General features: G+C 37.3%; 1 protein-coding gene across 3 annotated transcripts in view; it reads right to left on the bottom strand.

Annotated features, from left to right (window-relative positions):
- The window catches only part of CNST (consortin, connexin sorting protein), an 84266-nt gene extending 63258 nt beyond the window's left edge, over positions 1 to 21008 (bottom strand). For all 3 annotated transcript variants that reach the window (XM_063082769.1, XM_063082770.1, XM_063082771.1), the window contains exon 1: positions 20822 to 21008. The gene's annotated coding sequence lies outside the window, so the exon portion shown is untranslated. The remainder of the gene's footprint in view (positions 1 to 20821) is intronic.

Below are 21008 nucleotides of genomic sequence, written 5' to 3'. Positions count from 1 at the left end.
TCCCCCACAGATAAGGGATGACTATTGTACTAGAGGAAAAAAGGGGAGTGGGGGAGGGGAGAGATACAAACCACAAACCCAATTTCTAAAATCATTACATTTAGACAAAATGTATTCTATTGAAACATTATGGAATTTTCTAAACATTCTCAATTTCTGGAATGATCTCAACACCAGAGAAGGAACAAATAGTTGGTGAACTGTCACCAGACCAAGGACCAGAATTTGAGTGGCACTGATTTAGACTTCTTGTGGTTGGGATTGAGAAGCCATTAAAGGCTTCCAAATACGGGGCCAGAGTATCAGAATTATGCTTTACGCAGACAAATCTGATGGAAATACACACGATTGATTAGGGGAGGAGAAACTGGGCTGGAGAGATGAGGTCCTGATCTAGGATGATCATGGTGAGAACATAAATGAGAAAGGTATGGAGGCGGAATTCACAGTTTGGACTACTGAGCAGATATGGAAGGTAAGAGACAGGAATCCAGGATCTCTCTCACGCTATGATCTGAGAGGTCTGGAGACAGCAGGAGACTGAAAGAGTTCTCTCTTTCAGAGGGTTCCTCCCAGCAGGAGGAACTACTCTATTTGCCAGGCACCTTCTTTTCAGTCACAGCTTTGCTAGCTGTCTACTCTGTCCCCTCCACATACAGGCTCCTCTAGCCTCGAATTGTCAGTAACAGATGGTGGGAGATAGACTACAGCGGGAGAAGACAGAAGAAAGACAGTGACAGCAAAGTAGGGTTTAACTTCACTTTTTGATTTGTGCGTAGGGTCAGTAAATTTGATAACTCTTAGCATATGTATCTAGAAGTTTCACCTTGATAAAAATAAGGAGTATGTATAAGATATTAATTCCAGGGACTGGCCGGATACTCAGCTGGTTAGAGCACAGTGGTATAATACCAAAGTGGTATTTTTTTTTTTTTTTTTTTTTTGTCTTTTTCGTGACCGGCACTCAGCCAGTGAGTGCACCGGCCATTACCTATATAGGATCCGAACCCGCGGCGGGAGTGTCGCCGTGCTGCCAGCGCAGCACGCTACCGAGTGCGCCACGGGCTCGGCCCAATACCAAAGTGGTATTATAAGGGTTTGGATGCCCATAACAGCCAACTGATCAAAAGAAAAAAAAAAGATTTGAACAATTCCATACTTGACTGTTAAAAAAGTTTATGACTATCTTTTAAACTTTAACCAAAAAGCACCTCTATCAAAAGGAAATTAAATTGTACCAGATACCATTAAAATTATGAAAAATAATACACATTGCAAAAATACTTTTGCCTATGATATTAGCAGATACCTCATAACATTTTGCCGGTAAAACATTTCTCCTTTCTCCCTATAGAATACAGTTCACATGCATGAATAAAAAAAACAAAAACTAAGTTATTAGCAGGCTGCTGTTAAAGGGAATAAGCTAAGCAAGCAATTTTTCTTCAAAGTCATAAAGAACAATTTATCATCTATTTATTTATATTATTTTTGTGAAAGCTTATAAGAAACGTAAAACTGTAAAATGCAAAGTCCTCTTTGACACATAAAGAGTCTGTAGCTGTCATGTCATACATTTAAGCAACCACTTGATTCATAAGGACCCAGGCTAAGTTTTCTGAAAGACTGGGATGGGTGGGGACATAATATGGAGATACTGATGAAGATTTAGCCAATGCGGTTCTTACCATATCCATGCATGAGATTGGCTGGGGAATAAAAGCATACAGTTATGAGGAAAAAACAGGACAGAAACAGCACCTAAAGACAGATTACTCAAGGGAGCATAAGGATGTCAGTGGATGTTTTGATGAACTAATTTTTTTTTTTTTTTTTTTTTTACAGGATATAAAGAAACCTTCAGAAAGACACCAGTTTTCTCAAAATTAAATCCATATAAAATATGCTCAATCTTCAGAAAATAATAATTCAACTAGGAACAGTATTAAAGAAGGGAGTAAAAAGATAGGTCCTTTTTGTGCAGAGTCCATCAAATTTTTGAAGGTCTACTATGTGCAAACTACTATAGAAGTTAATAGAGTACATTTAGAAAGACAGAGATACAACTGAAAGGTCCTCCTGAATTAGTCTTTGCAATCAGATGAGAGCAACTCTATAACTGTGCTTACCTTTCTCCCTGGTCTTTAAACTAAGGTATATAAACAAGTATATTGGTAAATGTCAAAATAACGTCCTCTGATTGTGACAACATGATCAGGGATTATTTTTAGAGTTTACTCAAAAAAGATTTCAATATTTTAAGGCATTCATTTAATTTCTGACTCAATATACTTTAAATGCTACAAGTCTTAATATTTACATGTCAAGAACAAAATCCACATATAGGCCTCAAAAGAAAATAACAGGTTATTTAAAAAAAAAAAAAATCTAAGGAAAGCATCAATAGTAACAGGCAACTGGTGATGTTACATCCTAATAAAAAAACAAAATTAGAAACTCAGCATAGTTTATTACCATTTTCAAGACTATAAGCCCCCCTCATCCATTAGAACCGGAAGTTCCATTTCAAAACAAGAAACTAAGACTACAGATAGGATAAACCGATATGAAGGGAATCTAATTTTGGAGTCATTCCTTCAGTTCAAATATAGGCTCCTATGCTTGTCAGCTGTAAAATCTAGGTCAAGTTAGTTCAACCCTATCAGCCTCAGTGTCTTTGTTGTAAGAATAAAATGATACAATGTATGTAAAACTGCTAAAAGCATCCATAAAGATAAATTAAGAACACCCTTGTAAATAGTCCCTGGATGCCAAGACACTCATAAAATCCTATACTCCAGTTAAAAAGTCAACTGCCTGACCAGAGATATTTCTTGCCATGTATTCTTTTTTTTATTATTATTTTTTATTTATTTATTTTTTAAATTTTATTTTGTCGATATACATTGTGGCTGATTATTGCTCCCCATCACCAAAACCTCCCTCCCTTCTCCCTCCCCCCCTCCCCCCAACAATGTCCTTTCTGTTTGCTTGTCGTATCAACTTCAAGTAATTGTGGTTGTTATATCTTCTTCCCCCCCCCCGGTTTTTGTGTGTGTGTGTGTGTGTGTGTGAATTTATATATTAATTTTTAGCTCCCACCAATAAGTGAGAACATGTGGTATTTCTCTTTCTGTGCCTGACTTGTTTCACTTAATATAATTCTCTCGAGGTCCATCCATGTTGTTGCAAATGGCAGTATTTCATTCGTTTTTATAGCTGAGTAGTATTCCATTGTGTAGATGTACCACATTTCTTGCCATGTATTCTAAGTAGAAACTTAGTTTTATTTATTCTGCTTGTGACTCTGTGATTTCTTAACCTGAGTATTTATGTTTCATTAATTCTGAGAAACAATCAGCATGTATCTCCTTAAATACTCTCTCTCTTCCATTCACATTGCTCTCTCCTTCTGTAACTCCTGTTAGATGTACATTAGATTTTCTTATTCTATGATCTACATTAGTTAACATCTCTGATCATTTTTTAAAATATTTTTGTGCTGCAATCTGGGGATTGAATTCAGAATCCAACTTCATGAGTATCTTCCAGTTAACTACTTTTCTTTAGTTGTATATAATTTGCGACTTAATTTTTCCGCTCAGTTTATCTCTTTTATTTCTAGATGTCACATATAGTACTGTTTAAAATGTCATTAATCTTTTGATAGTATCCTTTTCTATGTTTTACGCTCTAAAATTTTAATATTTACTTTAAAGTCAGAAGATGCTCATTATTTCAAATTCTAAATCTGCTTGTTGTTTCTGCTGACTCTTGCTCATGGTGGATTAATTTGTAGTTCTGGATTACAAACTCCTCTGCAGTGAGAGACTATCTGTGGGAATCCTGAATAGGCTGATTTAGGGATCACTCCTTCACGAGTCCTTTTGCTCTTGCTAGGCATCCCAAGTTGCATCACTTGCCAAGGCCACTTTCCATACTATTATTTGGTGGAGGAAAGCATTAATATGAAACTCAAACCTCAGGGTTAATATAGTCATGGTTATAAATTCTCAGGGAAGCCCCTATCTTCAAAAGAATGTCCAGGAGGAAACAGTAAAACTTCTTATCCCTTTTCTACTGGGCACATTCTGCATGCCACCCCCTGTCCCCAACCCATCACTTTTGAGAACAGAGAGATCTTCAGGGATCCTGGCATTATGTGGAGCTCTCAGTGCCAATGCTCAATTCAGGTCCCTTGGCTCAGGCTCAAGGCCTCCTTTTCTGTCCCCATGGGGCCGGCAGATAAAATTCAAGCCCACTGGATACCTGCAATCGGATCCTGTTCTCCTAAAATAGGAGTTGATAATATGTAACATTTATTAAACATTGGATGAGTACCATGTGCTGTGCTAACACTTTACATATTTTATTTAATTGATAGAAACCCTATTATTGTCCCGACCTTATGGGTAAGGAAACAGAAACATAGAGATAAGTAACTTGCTCAAACTTATGTAGCAAGTAAGTAGCAGAACTGAGATTTGAATCCAGATCTGTCGGAATTTGGAGTATACCCCATTAATCACTATACACTGCATTTCTTCCTAGTTTCGAGGCTAGTGCTGGATGCATAGTAGCCACTCAAGGAATGTCTGCTGAATGAACACATCCTCCCTCAGTGTATAAATTTGTTATGAGAAACCATGAGATCAATTAAGTATTTGACGGATTTTTAAGAGTAGAAATAATGTAGGATGACAATTCCAGTCATATTTTATACTTCAATTACAGCAGTAACATGTCGTCTTTTCGGCTATTTGTGAAATTGTGAATTTTCTAGTGATAGGAAGATACGTGGCATTAGTGTTTAGTAACTGTGACGTTTATCATCACTGTCATAATCATTGAAACAGAATTCCTCCTTGAGTTTATAAGCTAGCAGACAGCTCACATGCAAAACTTTGTAGGCAGCAAGGCAGATGAAGTAACACTGAACAGAAGAAGGAAAGAGGAAAGAATAAAAGCTGACCACGGATCTGCAAAGCCACAGGATCAGAAATGTACATTTTTTTTAAACATAAATTCAGTCCAAAAATTGAGGGGAAAAAGCAGACACTAATGTTATGTTAAAACAAACATTTTATAGAGCAGAATATAAAAAAATACAAAATTCCCCAAAATATTTAGGTTCAAATAAATGGTTAGTTTTTGTTTAAGTCTATTGTGAGGAGTAACCGTAAGGACAGAGTATGAGAATAACAAACATTTATACTGTGTTCACTGTGTAACTCGTTCATCCTCACAACAATCCTATTAGGTAGTTATTATTAGCACCACCATTTTATAGTTACACAAACTGGGGTACTGATAGGTTAAGCAACTCATCTAAGATAAACAGTTCTCGGGATTAGGACTCAAACCTAGGCAGACTAGCTCCAGAGCCTGTGCTCCTCGGATGGGGCAGACTCCGTAAACAAGGTGTGGAAGATGACGAGTTTGGACAAGTTAGGGGAAGCGGGAAGAGAAACTGAGACAGTACCATTTAGCCTAAGAACATGATGAATTGAGGCAACAGCTAATACAGAACCTACACTAAAACATTTTCAGAGACCTGTTTTTTCAATGAAATAAGCACTGTAATTTTCTTAGGTATCCAGTGGACACTGTCTCAAATTTGCTTCTTTATCACTTTAGGGTTTTTCTGAAGTTATTTCACGAATGTATAAGATTTCCCAACTAGAATTCAAGTGCTTGAAGCAAGAGAATGTGTCTGTTACCTCTCCTGCAACACTTACCACAACATAGCCCTAGGCACATAAAAGGTGCTTACTAAATGCATGCAGTTGAACTCCAATACCGAAGTTTCTCGTTCACTACCTCTTACCTAAGGAAACAGATTTAGAAAAAATGGTTATATATCACTTAAAGTGATGTTTACAACATATTTCACGACAAAAACCCACAAATATTATCTAGTAAGAAACAGAAATAGAGAGAAAACTTCAGAACAGAGAGTATTTTTGTCGGTGAAAGGTTAGATATAAAAACAAGTCAGCAAATTCCAAAAAAAGAAGCATGAATCAGTAAAAAAGCAAATGAATTAAATTAATGGGCTCACTCTACTTTCCGACATAACAATGTGGGAGAATTTGAGAGCCTGCAATTACGAATCCTTGCTACTCATGCTATGCAAATTAAATGATTAAATTTAAATACTGAAAGAAAACACAGAGAGATTGTTTTAAGTTCTTTTCTAAAATGGAGACAAGACCAATGTAATTAGACCAGGGTCAAATTAATTTAATCTAGCCTTTCTGTTTTTGTTTCTGCAACTATAATTTTATTTAAAAGGCTCACCTTACCTTTTAACATTCTTGACTAGGTTTCTCCACTATAGAAAAACATGAAAGACAATTCCATGCCCATTAAAAAGGTAAAATGAAAACCTATTTAAAAAAAAAAAAAGGAATAAAACTGGTTCCGGAAAGAATTATGACCACGCATATTAAAATTTAGAAAATACATTATTTTACTAATAGGACTGTCCTGAAATTTTAAAAATAAACTTCAGATGCCCAAGTGAAAGTGGAAACATACTTGGAGAACTTGAATAATGGATATAAACAGTGGATAGAGTAGAAGACATCATAAAGACTACTGCGTTTCAGAGGTAACTCTAATCCAAAATTCAGGTCCAAACCACACCCAGAATATGATTAGAGGGTGTAGAAAGAGAACTGGAATAAGGAGTAAAAACAGCAAAGGGCGTAACAGGTTGAGGGGAGGGGTAAGGGGAGGGAAGAACACAATGATAATAACAGTACAGCAGGATGTGATTGTGCTGTTTAAACTTTTACTTCATAAGAATTATCAGTTCTGAAGACATGTTAACCACAAAAGCATATTCTCCTGAATGACTTCCTTAGTACTTGTTCTTTTCCTAACCATCTCAGTAATCTTCAAAAAAGCTATGTCCCATCAAAACCAACCAACCAACCAATCAAAAAAAAAAAGGAGGGCAGGATGGTTCCTAAAAATGTAAAAACCTAATTCAATATTTACAACTTTCTAAAGTAAAAACATGTTCGAACAAGACTTCCAAATGTTCCCACTCTGGCGCTTGCCTTAATTTTGAAGTCCAAGTTTCCATGGATTCCTAAAGGCAAAATGTACTATTCACTGAGTGCCTCCTAAGTACATACCACTGGGCTCACTGCGGGGGGCGGGGAGGGCGGTGCTTGAGGAAGGGGAATAGGATATAAAAGAATTAAGTACAGTACATGTCCAAGAGTACTCTATTTGAAGAGACAAAAGTACATGTACAAGAAACAACAGTAAAGGGCAAGCTTTTAGTCAGGATTGAGGGTAAAGGAAAAGAAAAAAAAGTGATAAAGCATAAGAAAAAAAACATTGGACTACAAGAATTGAAATCTGCATTCTACTCCCAACTCTGTTAGTGAAAAGTTACTAACTTGTTTAAAGAGATTAAAAAGACACTCATCCCCTCTAAGTTTTAATTTCTTTAGCAGCAAAATCAAGAGATTGAATAGATTTCTTTTCTTTTCTTTTTTAAAGATGACCGGTAAGGAGATCTTAACACTAGACTTGGTTGTGTCAGCACCACGCTCTCCCAAGTGAGCTAACCGGCCATCAGTACATAGGGATCCAAACTCGCGGCCTTGGTGCTATCAGCACCACACTCTCCCGAGTGAGCCACGGGCCGGGCAGGCCCCATGAAGATTTCTTTAAGGGCCCTTTCAGTTCAAAGCATTTATGACATTATTTCTCTTGAATGGCTCTACTAAAAGAAATAATTATGATGGTCCTTAAGCAGTGCTCTATTATTTTTACTTACAATCTTATTTAAAGATATAAAGACAAAAATTTTATGTGCTTATAACTCTAACACAATTAAACCGAAACAAACTTAGAAATTAATACAAGCAATGAAAACATCAATGAAGTAAAAATAACATTAATTTAAATTTAACATGATGCTTCTCTGTAAAAATTAAAATTCTGTTCATAAACGGAATATGGCATAAATTGTGACTGCATGGGCTCTTTTGACTTCAGCACCCCTACTTATCTTGGGCACATGAGGACCCAACTCTTCTACCACTTTACTGACTACTGAGAAATCTTTGTTTCTATAACATGCTATGATGTTACCCCACAGGCATAATTCATTAATTTTACCCCCAGGGTAATAAACAGAAATGTAAACTTGGGCATTGAAATCCCACATCAGAATGTTATTGTAGGGGCCGCCCGTGGCTCACTTGGGAGAGTGCGGTGCTGAGAACACCAAGGCCCCGGGTTCGGATCCCATATACGGATGGCTGGTTCGCTCACTGGCTGAGCGTGGTGCTCACAACACCAAGTCAAGGGTTAAGATCCCCTTACCAGTCATCTTTTAAAAAAAAAAAAAAAAAAAAAAAAAGAATGTTATTGTAAGGTATTGATCTTGATTTGAATAAGCTTACATTATTCCCTTTTAGCTTATTGAAATGGAAAAAGTGAATTTTAAAAATTCTAATTACTTTTCTTCTTCATATACTTCTCTGTATTTTACACATTTTCTATTATAAACATGCATTATTTGCAATTGAGTTATTTAATGACAGTCTTATTGAGATATAATTCATATATAATTCATCCATTTAAAATGTACAATAGGGGCCGGCCCGTGGCTCACTCGGGAGAGTGTGGTGCTGATAACACCAAGGCCACGGGGGGGGGGGGGGGGGGATGGCCTGTTAGGTGCTGACAACACCAAGTCAAGGGTTAAGATCCCCTTACCGGTAATCTTTAAAAATAAATAAATAAATAAATAAATAAAATAAAAAATAAAATAAAATGTACAATAGTTTTTAGTATATTCACAAAGTAGCCCAGCCATCACAATTCTAGAACATTTTAATCACCCTAAACAGAACCCCCAGCCACAAATACCCACTAGTAGTCACTTTCCATTCTTCTGTGACCCTACCCCAGCCCTAGACAACCAAATCAGTAATCTACCTTCTGTAACTATAGATTTACCTATTTAAACATTTTGTCTTAATGGAATCATATAGCATATGTGCTTTTGTGACTGGCTTCTTTCATTTAGTATAATGTTTTCAAGGTGCATCCATGTTGTAGCATGTATCAACGTGTCATTTCTTCTTATTGCCAAATAATATTCCATTGTACGGACAGACCACATTTTATTTATCCATTCATCAGTTGATGAACATTGGGTTTTTTCTACTTTTTGGCTATTATGAATAATGCTGTTATAAACATTTGTATGCAAGTTTTTGTTTGAACATGTGTTTTTCATTCTTTTCAGTATGTACTTAGGAGTGGAATTGCTGGGTCATATGCTAATTTTATTATTAACTTATTGTGGAATCATCACAGTTTTCCACAGGGATCATAACCATTTTACATTCCCACCAGCAATGTAGGGGAGTTCCTATTCCTCTACCTGCAGGCGTGAAGTGGTATCTCATTGTGGTTTTGATTTGCATTTCCCTGATGGGTAATGACATTGAGCATCTTTTCAAGTGTTTATTGGCCATTTGTATATCTTTGAAGAAATGTCTATTCAGAACCTTTGCCCGCTTTTTTATTTGGTTATTTGTCTTATGGAGTTGTAAGGTGCATATTTTTATATCCAGAAAAAACGTCTTTAAAAGCATTGGACATGTGTTAATATTGCTTCAAAATAAAATTAACATAAATATTAAGGGTTATGTTACTGGAGAAACCTTCCCGGTTCCCGAAACTCTACTCGCCCATCTCGGGGGAGGTGGAATGATTTATCTGATAGGTAAATCTGGTAATACCTAAGCTCAACTGGCTCCACCACCTTCTTGCTTTGCTATTCTGTTTAAGCAGGCCAGGCCTCCTGTGTAGGAAAAGACATAGAGGAGATGAGATTGAATCACAATAAGAAAGAAACATTAGGAGGAAAAGAAAGAAAGGTGGGATGGGACAGTACCTCAGTACGGATACAAAGACAAAGAGCTTTTAGAGGACACTCAGCACACCAGCTTGGCTGAATGGAAATGTGCAAGAAGTAGGTGGAGCTGATGGAACCCGCCTCTCAACTCACACTGCCCCTACTCCAGTTCCAGCCCTTACAGAGAACTGGGAGGGTCATGCCACTCAACAGTGCCAGCTCCGAAGCCTCTCTACGGTCTCTCTGAAACCCATCTTCCTAACTTTATTTCCTACTAGTCTTTTATAAAGCCTCTTCCCTAACTAATATGGATAATTCACTTACCTTTCAAACTAATAAAGACTTAGAAAATGAGAATATGTGATACTAGTGAGGGTGAATGAAATACAGACCGTCACATGCTGCTCCATAGGAATGTAAATTGGCACAGCTTGCTGGAAAACGATTTCACGATATGTAATGAGGTTATTAAAACAATTAAGCACTTTTATTTCTGGGGATTATGCTAAAGAAATATTCTAAATAGAAACAAAAAGGAAAAAAGAGAAATCCTCTCTGCACAATGAACGTGGGAGCATTGTTTTAAAGGCTTATTTTGAGGATTATTCTATAGTCTATACACATTATCTTAGTTAATCCTCATAACTGTTATGAAGTATTACTTTCCTCACTTACAACTGGGAAGAAAACTAAAGGGGAAAGTAGTTGAATAACTTGTCCAAGGTCAGTGTGACAGTGAGTGAAAAACTGGAAATAACTTAAATGTTCAATAACAGAGGAATGATTAAGTAAATTAGCTCATACCCCTGATGTTACAAAGCCACAAAAAGTTTACATTATGAGTCTATAATAAAATTAGAGAAGTAGGGCCAGCCCCCTGGCTCACTCAGGAGAGTGCGGCGCTGGTAGCACCAAGGCCGCAGATTCGGATCCTATTTAGGGATGGCCAGTGCACTCGCTGGTTGAGCGTGGTGCAGACAACACCGTGTGAAGGGTTGCGATCACCTTACCGGTCAGAAAAAAAAAAAAAAAAAAAAATGAGGGAAGTAGAATCTATTTTTTTTTTTTTAAAAGATGACCGGTAAGGGGATCTTAACCCTTGACTTGGTGTTGTCAGCACCACGCTCACCCAATGAGCAACCGGCCATCCCTATGTGGGATCCGAACCCGTGGCCTTGGTGTTATCAGCACCACACTCTCCCGAGTGAGCCACAGGCCGGCCCAGGAAGTAGAATCTAAAACAAACCATAAATATTATCTCAACTATGTAAGAGCACACACTCCAGAGACTGAAGGTAAACATATTAAGATGTTAACAGTTCCTACTTTTGGTTGATGGGAGTACAAGTGAATTTTTTCTTCTTTTTTGCATTTTTCTGTATCTTGCATACTTCAACATGTAATATTTTTATACTAAAAAAACTTTAAAAAGCATTGAACCAAGGACATGTATAATTTTTTTCAATCACAAAGAATGCTACAGAGTTCATCTAAATATTAATATAGTTCATTTCTTTAGAAAGGAAATAACCTAAATAAATACAGGGTTATAACAAAATTTAGCAAATTAAAAACAAAACACAGGGGCCGGCCCATGGCTCACTTGGGAGAGTATGGTGCTGATAACACTGAGACTCTGGGTTCAGATCCCTATATAGGGATGGCCAGTTAGCTCACTTGGGAGGGTGTGGTGCTGACAATACCAAGTCAAGGGTTAAGATCTCCTTATCGGTCATCTTTATAAAAAAAAACAAAACAAAACAAACAAAAACACCCATCATTTACTAAGTGCCATCTGTGTGCTAAACACTATGGCAGATAGTCCCTTGGACATATATTATCTCATGTAATAAATGTGTGGAGTTTTTTTTTCTTTTAGAAAGTATGTTTCTCTACCATTTCAGTAGACATTCATTGCCTCAGTACCCTAACTATTGTACAGCACCTAAGACTCACCCACTACAATTACCAATAATGTAAAGAAACAGGAATTCCTATAAAGTCAGTTCTCAGGGGCATAAAGTAGAGACCTCTATGATGAAACTGTATAGATCTTAGAAATTAACTCATCTAAATTGTTTCTGGGCTGGCTGGTTAGCTCAGTTGGTTAGAGCGCAGCCTTACAACATCAAGGTCACGAGTTCAGATCCCCATATAGGCCGGCCGCAAAACAAAAAAAAAAAAAAAAAAAAAAGGAAAAAAGAACAAGAAATAGAAAACAGCTCCTTTTAAACAAAAATAATAAATAGTTTCAGAACTTTTCCCCGTAGGTTTCCTGAACCCTAAGTCAAAATAGGTAGCATTTAAAATTCTGGTAGAATTAAGAAATAAAATTCTACGCAATGTATACTAAATAAATTATAAATTATACTACCAAAAAGTTTTCATATATTTCCTTTCCTTTCTAAAAAAAAAAATTAAAACAAATCTATGTAAAGGCATTCATGACATTAGTCATTAATGCTAGGTTCATAGTCATTCACAAGCCACCATATTTCAAAATTATTCACTCAAATGGCACATTTTCTTTTTTTTTTTTTTTTTTTCTTTTGTCGTTTTTTCGTGACCGGCACTCAGCCAGTGAGTGCACCGGTCAGTCCTATATAGGATCCGAACCGGCGGCGGGAGCGTCGCCGCGCTCCCAGCGCCGCACTCTACCAAGTGCGCCACGGGCTCGGCCCAAATGGCACATTTTCTTATGCGGGTGTATCAGTATGTAGGTTTATATGAATTATCAGTAAATTAAAATTAATTTATGAATTAAACTAGGATGAAGAACATAATATTCCATATGGTAAACACAATTTTTAGAATTATAAAACCTCTGGCAGACACAATTTTTAAAATTATAAAACTTAAGCTAGGAGCTCTCTAGCTTACTTTTTACTGCTGAAGAAACAGCAAAAACTCGTAAATTCTATTATTTCAGTTATGAAACTTCAAAAAGAGTTTAGGCTGATATCCATTTTCTTTTAACTAAGGCTCTCATCACTTCACATAGCCCTTTCAATCCATCCTGCATACAACAGGCAGATTAATTTTCAGAAAACATTACCTGTTCTATATAATAAAAACAGTGACTCCATATACTTGTAGAATGAATAATCCTTCATGTCTTAAAAATCTATAATGACATCCTACTGTCTGGTCAATTTAGCTAGTGTCACTCCAGTCTTATGTTTTTACTGAGCATCAAAATAAATAATCTGTTAGACTCAGATGAGACTCAATATCTCCAGCATCCCACTACCAACATCCTGTTATCTGTCTCTTAAACTCTTACTAGTTGGTTACTTTCAATCCCGTACTGTCATTACCCCAGCTGTTCAACTATAAGTACTCTCAGACTCCTGACCCCCTTCACCCCCGCCTTCTTTTTTAATACTAGATTAGTCAGCTTCCTCATGGCATTACAGTCTCTCTCAGTATCTGTGGGGGACTGGTTCCAGGAACCCCCTTGATACCAAAATCCATGGATGTTCAAGTCCCTTATATAAAATGGCAATAGTATTTGCATATAACCTATACACATCCTCCTGTATGCTTTGTCATGTCCACATTACTTATAATACCTAATACAATGCCTACACATCACTTCATTCACAAGGGTCCAACATAGTGCTCAGCACCTGGCAAATTCAAGTTTTGCTTTTTGGAGCTGTGTGGAATATTCCCCCTGAATATTTTCGATCCACAGTTGGTTGAATCCACAGATGTGGAATTCACAGACATGGAGGAGCCAACTATACTTCCTTTCTTTTCTAGCACTGAATCCATGTATCATCTCTAGCTATTTTCTCAGTCCTCTTCTGTTGCACACACCCTGTAAATCCCCAGCCCTGATCAATCTAATCACTTTCTCTGCTTTTATAGCCAAGCTGTTATATTGCTAAAGAAAATCACACAATGCAAATTGGTAACTCTCTAAAAGCAGTATTCACGCAACCTCAACAGCAGCCTCGACGTTGGCCAGACATCCTTCTCATAGAGCTCTCAGGACAAAATCCCTTCAAATTCTAAACCTTCACCAGCCTCTAGTCCCCTGCCTATTCCTAGCTCAGCAGACAGTCTCAACTGTACCACTAGTAAATAGAGGTTACCATGTATCAGCTAGTAACCAGTATTTCCCCCTCTTTTCTCAGTAGAAAAATGTCTCTATCTGTTGTTCAAGGATAATCTTTCTTCCTGCACCCAGTTTCTTACCAAGCAGCCTATCCATGGACCCCTGAAGCCTATTCTTGAGCCCCAGGTTTAAAACTCTGATTATTCCTAGGAAATTATATTTTATCCATGTTCAAATAGGTAACTGCTATTTTCCATTCCTACAATAAAATATCTAAATAAGTATGTACGCTATTACTCCCTATTCTGATGTCTGAGATAATGGTGACCTACTGATTTATATCTCCAACACTCTGAAAGTTAGTAGAAAGGCAAGAAGAAAGACAGGTGTAAAAGTGGATGTGCTTTCTTGTAGTCATCCATGAGAATGTATTTTGATGGGGTTTCGGGAAAAGAAAAAATTTCAGAGTAAGGCAGTTCATTCTAGGTTAGAAATGCTACGAAAAGGTTCAATGAACAGAGAAAAAACTTGTAACAGAGGATACCTTCTAGTATCTGTGCACCCAAAGTTTCTTTACTCCCAAAGTTTCTTCGTGGCCAATCCATCAGACATCATCAACAGGTTATGAGATTCTGACTGCTAAATAAAAGTTGCTTTTCAACTTTCATTACAGAAAAAAACCACTAATTTTTGAATAACCATGTTTTCCCCAAGTTAAAGTTTATTTACATTTTTTCCCTTTGGAGCATTTTCACTTTTGTAATAGGGAAGGAAGGAAAGGAAAGAGAAAAGAAGAAAGATTTATATCCCCCCTTCATTTTCAAGTTTATAATAAAACATGGTCTGTTCTGACCTTTCACAGCTTTCCATGGAAGGCAGAATAGAAAAAAAAAAAAAAAGATGAGGGAAGGCATATTAAGCTATAGGCACATTCTGGATCTGAAGAACTGGAGCAAAACAGAAACACTCTAGCAAAAGCTATACAAAGTACATGGTATTATCCAAATACATGGAAGCTTTAGTAATAAGACAGACATTCTTAAAATATCTGTTTCCTCAGCCTGGATAAGTGTTCCCATAGCACAATTTTTGCTCGTAAGTTTTCTGCACAGGAAAGACAAGCCATATACACAAAAGCAAAGATCTGCTAGGGTTCACTAGGCAACTCCTAGGTTTTCCCCAGGCATACAGCTGAGAAAAGAAGGATAAAAAGCCTGTAGGCATCAAAATGCACAGAACTATCATCAACCAAAAGGCCACCTGATAGAATAAAAACTAATCTCCTGAATTTTTTTTTTTTTTTTTTTTTGTGGCCGGCCACAGGGATCGAACCCTGGACCTTGGTATTATCAGCACCATGCTCTAACCAACTGAGTTAAGCAGCCAGCTCTGAATTACATAATTTTTTACTTTAGGTTATTTTGAGAGAGATCTTTCTCTGGCTAGTGAAAATTTAAGCTTTGTTGGATGTAAGATTTACTAGATGAATTTTAAAACTAGAGTTCAAATGTAATACTAATAAAATAAACTATCTTTTCTCTTCTTAGTCAGAAAACATTTATTATATGATTAAAATAGAGAAGACAAATGACATTGCTTCTAATTCTGGCTCTTTACAGTGCTTACCCAATGCTACAGGTATAACTCTAATTGGCATGCAAAGGACTCCACAACAGAATTTTAAAAACAGTTGAACAAAAGGAATCTAGGGATTACTTTGTAAATTGTTGAAAATAGGGCTGGCCAGTTAGCTCACTTGGTGAGTGTGTGGTGCTGATAAAACCAAGCCCAGGGTTCGATCCCTGTACCGGCCAGCCACCCCCTACCAAAGAAAAAAAAAAAAGAAAAGAAAAGAGTCTAATAGCTGAATTTTGATTAAGATTTCACAAAGGGGTATACATAAGGTCTTTTTTAGGAAATTAAAGTTCATAATTTTCTAACTTCTACTCTTTTCATCTGAGTTGACTATGAGAAAGGAAATCACGTTGGTTACTTGGTACGAATCCTTATAAGACCCAATGCAGGTAAACCTTTTTCATACTCCATAAGTGAAACAATTTTTTTTCAATAATTTTTGTTGCTTCGTAAGGTAAAAATAACTCCAATAAGCTTCAATAAATAAAATACATTTCCACAAAAGCCAGATCCTTATTGAAAAATCTTCAGCAATATAAAAATATAAAATTATTTTTAAGATTTAGTTGTTCAATGGTAATAGCTTCAGAAGAGTGAACAATTAGGACAGTGCATGTATAAAATCAAAATATGAGTGGTATACTCTCAAATACCCAGGAACAGCAGCATTCGTAAATTTCACATATTTTAAGGAAAATTATTTATTTCATTTCAAAATCTATAAAGTAAGAAGTGTTTTAAAATGTTGCTTTGCATTCTTTCGATTAAGAAAACCACATTCACCTAATTCACTGAGTTTTCAAAACATAGCTAATGCAGGTAAAAAAATGTAATTGTTTAGTCAGGTAGTAGTTTTCCAGGAAAAACAGGGTAACTATTCTCAGAAGAGAATCTCACAGATTTGGCAATTACAAAATAACATTAATTCCTATAATCGCCTAGATACTATCAATTAAAATATCAAATAACCAAATGTCAATAAAGGTGATTAAATTTACTACTTACGGTTTCAGAATTCTTCCTAGAGCTCTAAAGGGAAAAATAATCTTGACTTGTCATTATTTTGACAGACACACACTATCTTTCCTTTCCACATGGCTAATGATGAAAAACGGGAAATCCTCAGAGAGGGCAGGGTGGAGTGGTAGAATGACAAAGTTTCCATCTCCAAATATGTTAAAAAGCAGAATCTCAAACCTAAGACTAAAACAATTTAAGAAATCTAAAGCTATTACAAGGCTTCAGAATTTTTTTTTTGTATTTTTCGTGACCGGCGCTCGCACCGGCCATTTCTATATGGGATCCGAACCCGCGGCGGGCGTCGCCGCGCTCCCAGCGCCGCACTCTCCCTAGTGCGCCACAGGCTCGGCCCACAAGGCTTCAGAATTTTTAAAATAATATCTCTCTTTAAAGAATATTACAAATGTTAGAAATATTACAACTGTTTCAAGTGCTTGAAAAAGTATTCTATAGTTGAAAGGAAACATAATTTCCTCCATGGGAATGATTTCTAAATAAAGAAAACTCTTTATTCATGTGACTCTTCAAGGTCCTAAACTGGAGAGAATGTTACTAACAGTATCAAGATATATATATGTTAGAATTTCTCAACAAGAATATTCCTTTTGGAGACCATTTAAATCTTATAAGGGCTTTAAAAACAACAACAACAACAACAGTAACAAAACCTGAAAATTGCCAGACTATCAACTACACTTCCTCAAATAACTAAAATAAATTTGCTAAGACTAATTTGTAAGAACCAAACAATGTATTTTCTTTCTTATCCAACTAAAATGGTGCCAACAGACAGCCATCTAGTTTTAAATACAAAAGAAAATACTATATTTCTACACATCGCTCACAAAACAAGCAACATCCAGTAACAACACCCAATTCGATCTTCTAATACTCCACACCCTTGCCTGTGCCATTCCAGGTCCATAGTGACTAGATTTTACAGTGGGTGGTTGTTTATTAACCAGGTAATTTAAAATTTCTTTATACCATAAAGGTTGGGAAAGGGTCATGTTTCTTGTATTAAATTACACTGAATATTAATTAGGCCTTCAGGCTAATTTTGACATTAAAAAAATTAAAGTAGTTGTAACACACTGCAGCCAAAGTAGTATTTAGGAAGTTTATTAGAGCACTGGGGTCAAGATAGGAACAATGATGGGTCTGATTGATCCCCATCAGCTGGCTTCAGGGTTATCTTTCAGTTACATCAGCTCTGAACCAGAGATGGTTCCGTGCAAATCACCACCCCGCTTGCAGAAACAACTTAAAGCACACACCTAGACAGTATGTCAGTAGCTTTATATAAAAATTGCCACATTTCCTTTTAAATCTCCCTAAACCACCATACACAAGTGTTACACTTTTGTCCTACTCAGTGTAAAAAAGTGTACTTCTCACCTGGCATTTAAAAACCTTCTGAATTTTGCTAAAAGATTTGATCTTTCCCTTGATAAGAAATACCATACTATGGAGAAGCACATTTACAAAAGATTCGGCCATACCTGAAATTGATTCTGAAAATCACTCTACAGCAGCAGGTACTCTACCTTCACAGAGTTCAATCTTCTTGTAGGTCTTCAAGTTTTCCCTACTTAATGTCAATAGATTTAGTAGGTAAAGACTCACACAGTGCCTAGACGCACTGTTGACATGCACATGTAAATAACTGTAACAATGACACCCCAGGAAATGACTGAGCACTCTATTCATCTTCTCATCCTCACTAAACAAGCATGGGCTCAGTGTTAACACAGTCAACACAAAGAGGAAGAGAGAACTCTCTTCCTGCATAGCAACTCCTCAATTTGAATATCACAACACTTCAGGAAAAGGAGTGTTTAATTTACCCCATAGAATCAGACTCTCGGGGTAAGAAAGCATCTCAAACATCACACGGCAATCCTATAGATATGTGCTGCTCGACAAGGTAGTCATTAGCTACATGTGACTACTGAGTACTTGAAATGTGGCTAGTCCAAATTGAGACATGTTGTAATGTAAGATACACACCAGATATGCCAGATTTAATATAAAATAACGTAAAATATTTCATTAACTTTTAAAATTGATTACATGTTGAAATGCTATATATATATATATATATAGCATTAAAATACATTATTAAGATTATTTCACCTGTTTCTACTTTGTTAATATGAGTACTAGAAGTTTAAATTACTTCTGTGGTTTGCATTATATTTCTATTGAACGGTGCTGCTTTGGACCTACAGCATTAATTATGACAGCAAACAAGAATTCTCACTTGGCATTTCCCAATTACAGATGTCAATTAAAAGGAGAAGTATTTTCCCTTCTCTACCAATTTAATTGAGACAAATTAATAAGAAAAATAACAATCTTTTAAAACATTTTAAAAATAATCAGCAGAATCGCTTTGTCACATCACCATTTTAAAGAAAGATTACTTCAAAAAGGGAAAAAAGGCACAGGATGCAAAACCACACCTCTTAAGAAAATAAGATGGGAAATACACTAACCAAGGTTTTCTCATAAAGTAGGTCTAAATGCTGACTATGAGGTTCATCTCTAAAGTGAAATGGACATTTCTTTCATTTCTTGCACCTGAGACCACAGCAAAATTAAATTTATAAAATTCCACCTCCTTATTATTCAAGTACCTTCAACCACAAACAAGTGAACCATTAACTCTTTAGAAAGGGAAATACTTATTATAACCTAATTCTCTTTCCCAAAACCAAAAGAAAATACCACCACTAAAAAGCAAAATAAAAAATTACAACATTTTCTCTGAGACTGAGTAGGTTAACTTTGGTCCACAGACATTACGAAATAAAGTGTATCTTAAATAAATATTTTCTTTTACCACAATGTTTTTTAAAAAGTATATTTTAAAAGTGAGAAATTCAATGACCCATTTCTATGAGTGAACCATGTCCTTCTCTACCATAAGACACCATTTTGCTTTATTTGATTTTAAGATATTTATGCCTTATGGCTCTTGGGCGGGGGAGGGGGGATCCAGTGTATTTCTGAACTTACAAAAATGTTTTTTAAGGGTAGAGAAGGTGACAGCTCAGTAAAGCATGGGGGAAAGGCTTTCTCAGGTGTTCAGAGGATGCAAAAGCCACTTCCAGAAAATTGTCAACGAAGAAACTGTATATATAGAAAAAAAGGAATTTAAGGAAATAAAGATCAAAGAGCGAGTTCCCAAGGCTTCCCCAACAGTTAATTACATAATTTTTATGGTGTTCTGACAAATCTGTCGTCCCCAAAAGGCCATCCTTGGCTGCCAATTCTTTATCCATCTGAGCTTCTTCAGGTGAGTATAATCTTCAGACTATTTGCTAGGGGATACATTCCTTAGAAATCTTTTCCTGGTGAATTTAAAAGCCGACCTCGATTACGCTCCCAGCAGAGTAAGCAGAAAGGAATGTCCATGTTTTCGAGCACTAAGTTGATTGGCTGCATTTTCCTGCTTTGGTGGAAAGGATAATGGGGAAAGCTCTTCCTGAGCATGACCCTCAAAGACTGAAATCACTCAAAGAATCGAGTCTTGCCCAATAGGTAAAAAGACTGCCAGAATTTCCATTAGCGCATCCTATTTTTAGAACCTTTGGATTTGGTCTTTTAAATTGCATTCCACAGCACAACGTGTTTGACTAAGTTTATACAGGGAATAAAAGAGACATCCTAAGGTCTTGACCTTTTTAACCTCAGAAAGGAACGTTAAGCTTTTAAATCTTTATTTTTTTTTTTTTCTCGTCTTTCAAACACTCAAATTCAAAATGAAAATGAAGGTAAGACATTAGCCCAGAGGGAGGAACTGAGGGGAGCCACTAGGCGGTTCTTGATAAGCAAAGTGGGGGCGCGGGAGAGGACAGGTATGGCGGGAACATGAGGACCACCCCCAAGGGGGGACAGACCGGGCTGGGGGCAGCAGCACAGAAAGGAAGAGAAGCACAGTGGAAGCCGGCGAGGAACGATTTCTGGCGACAGTCCCTCAGGATGCGCAGGAACAGGGGACCCGCGGTGGCTGGAGGCGACAGGGGAAAACAGGCGACCGGAGAGGGGGCGCAGGTGAGGGAACCGGGCTACCCCTCGCCTGGAGGGCAGAGGCGGCGCTGCTGGGGAGGAGGCGCAGGGGGAGGAGCGAGGGGCTCCCGAAAGGCTTCCCATCCCCGCCGCGAGCCGGCGGGTCCCCTGCAGCCCGCTCTTCCCCTCCTCACCTGGGAATGGCAGGCGAAAGGCAGGTTACCGCGGGCCCCCGCGTCCGTCTCCAACCCCACCGGCTGACATGGCGGCCGACGTGCTGTCACTGAGCTGCTCGGGTCTCCCGCGGCTCCGGTGGAGGAGACACCTCTTGCTTTTCGGCCCCGCCTCCCTCTGCGCACCCTTCCCCGCTGGCCGGCTGGC

Source organism: Cynocephalus volans, chromosome 18 (genome assembly GCF_027409185.1).
Source record: "Cynocephalus volans isolate mCynVol1 chromosome 18, mCynVol1.pri, whole genome shotgun sequence".
Taxonomy (NCBI): domain Eukaryota; kingdom Metazoa; phylum Chordata; class Mammalia; order Dermoptera; family Cynocephalidae; genus Cynocephalus; species Cynocephalus volans.
Note: the sequence above shows the minus strand (reverse complement) of the source record. Positions and strands in the feature narration are given on the sequence as shown.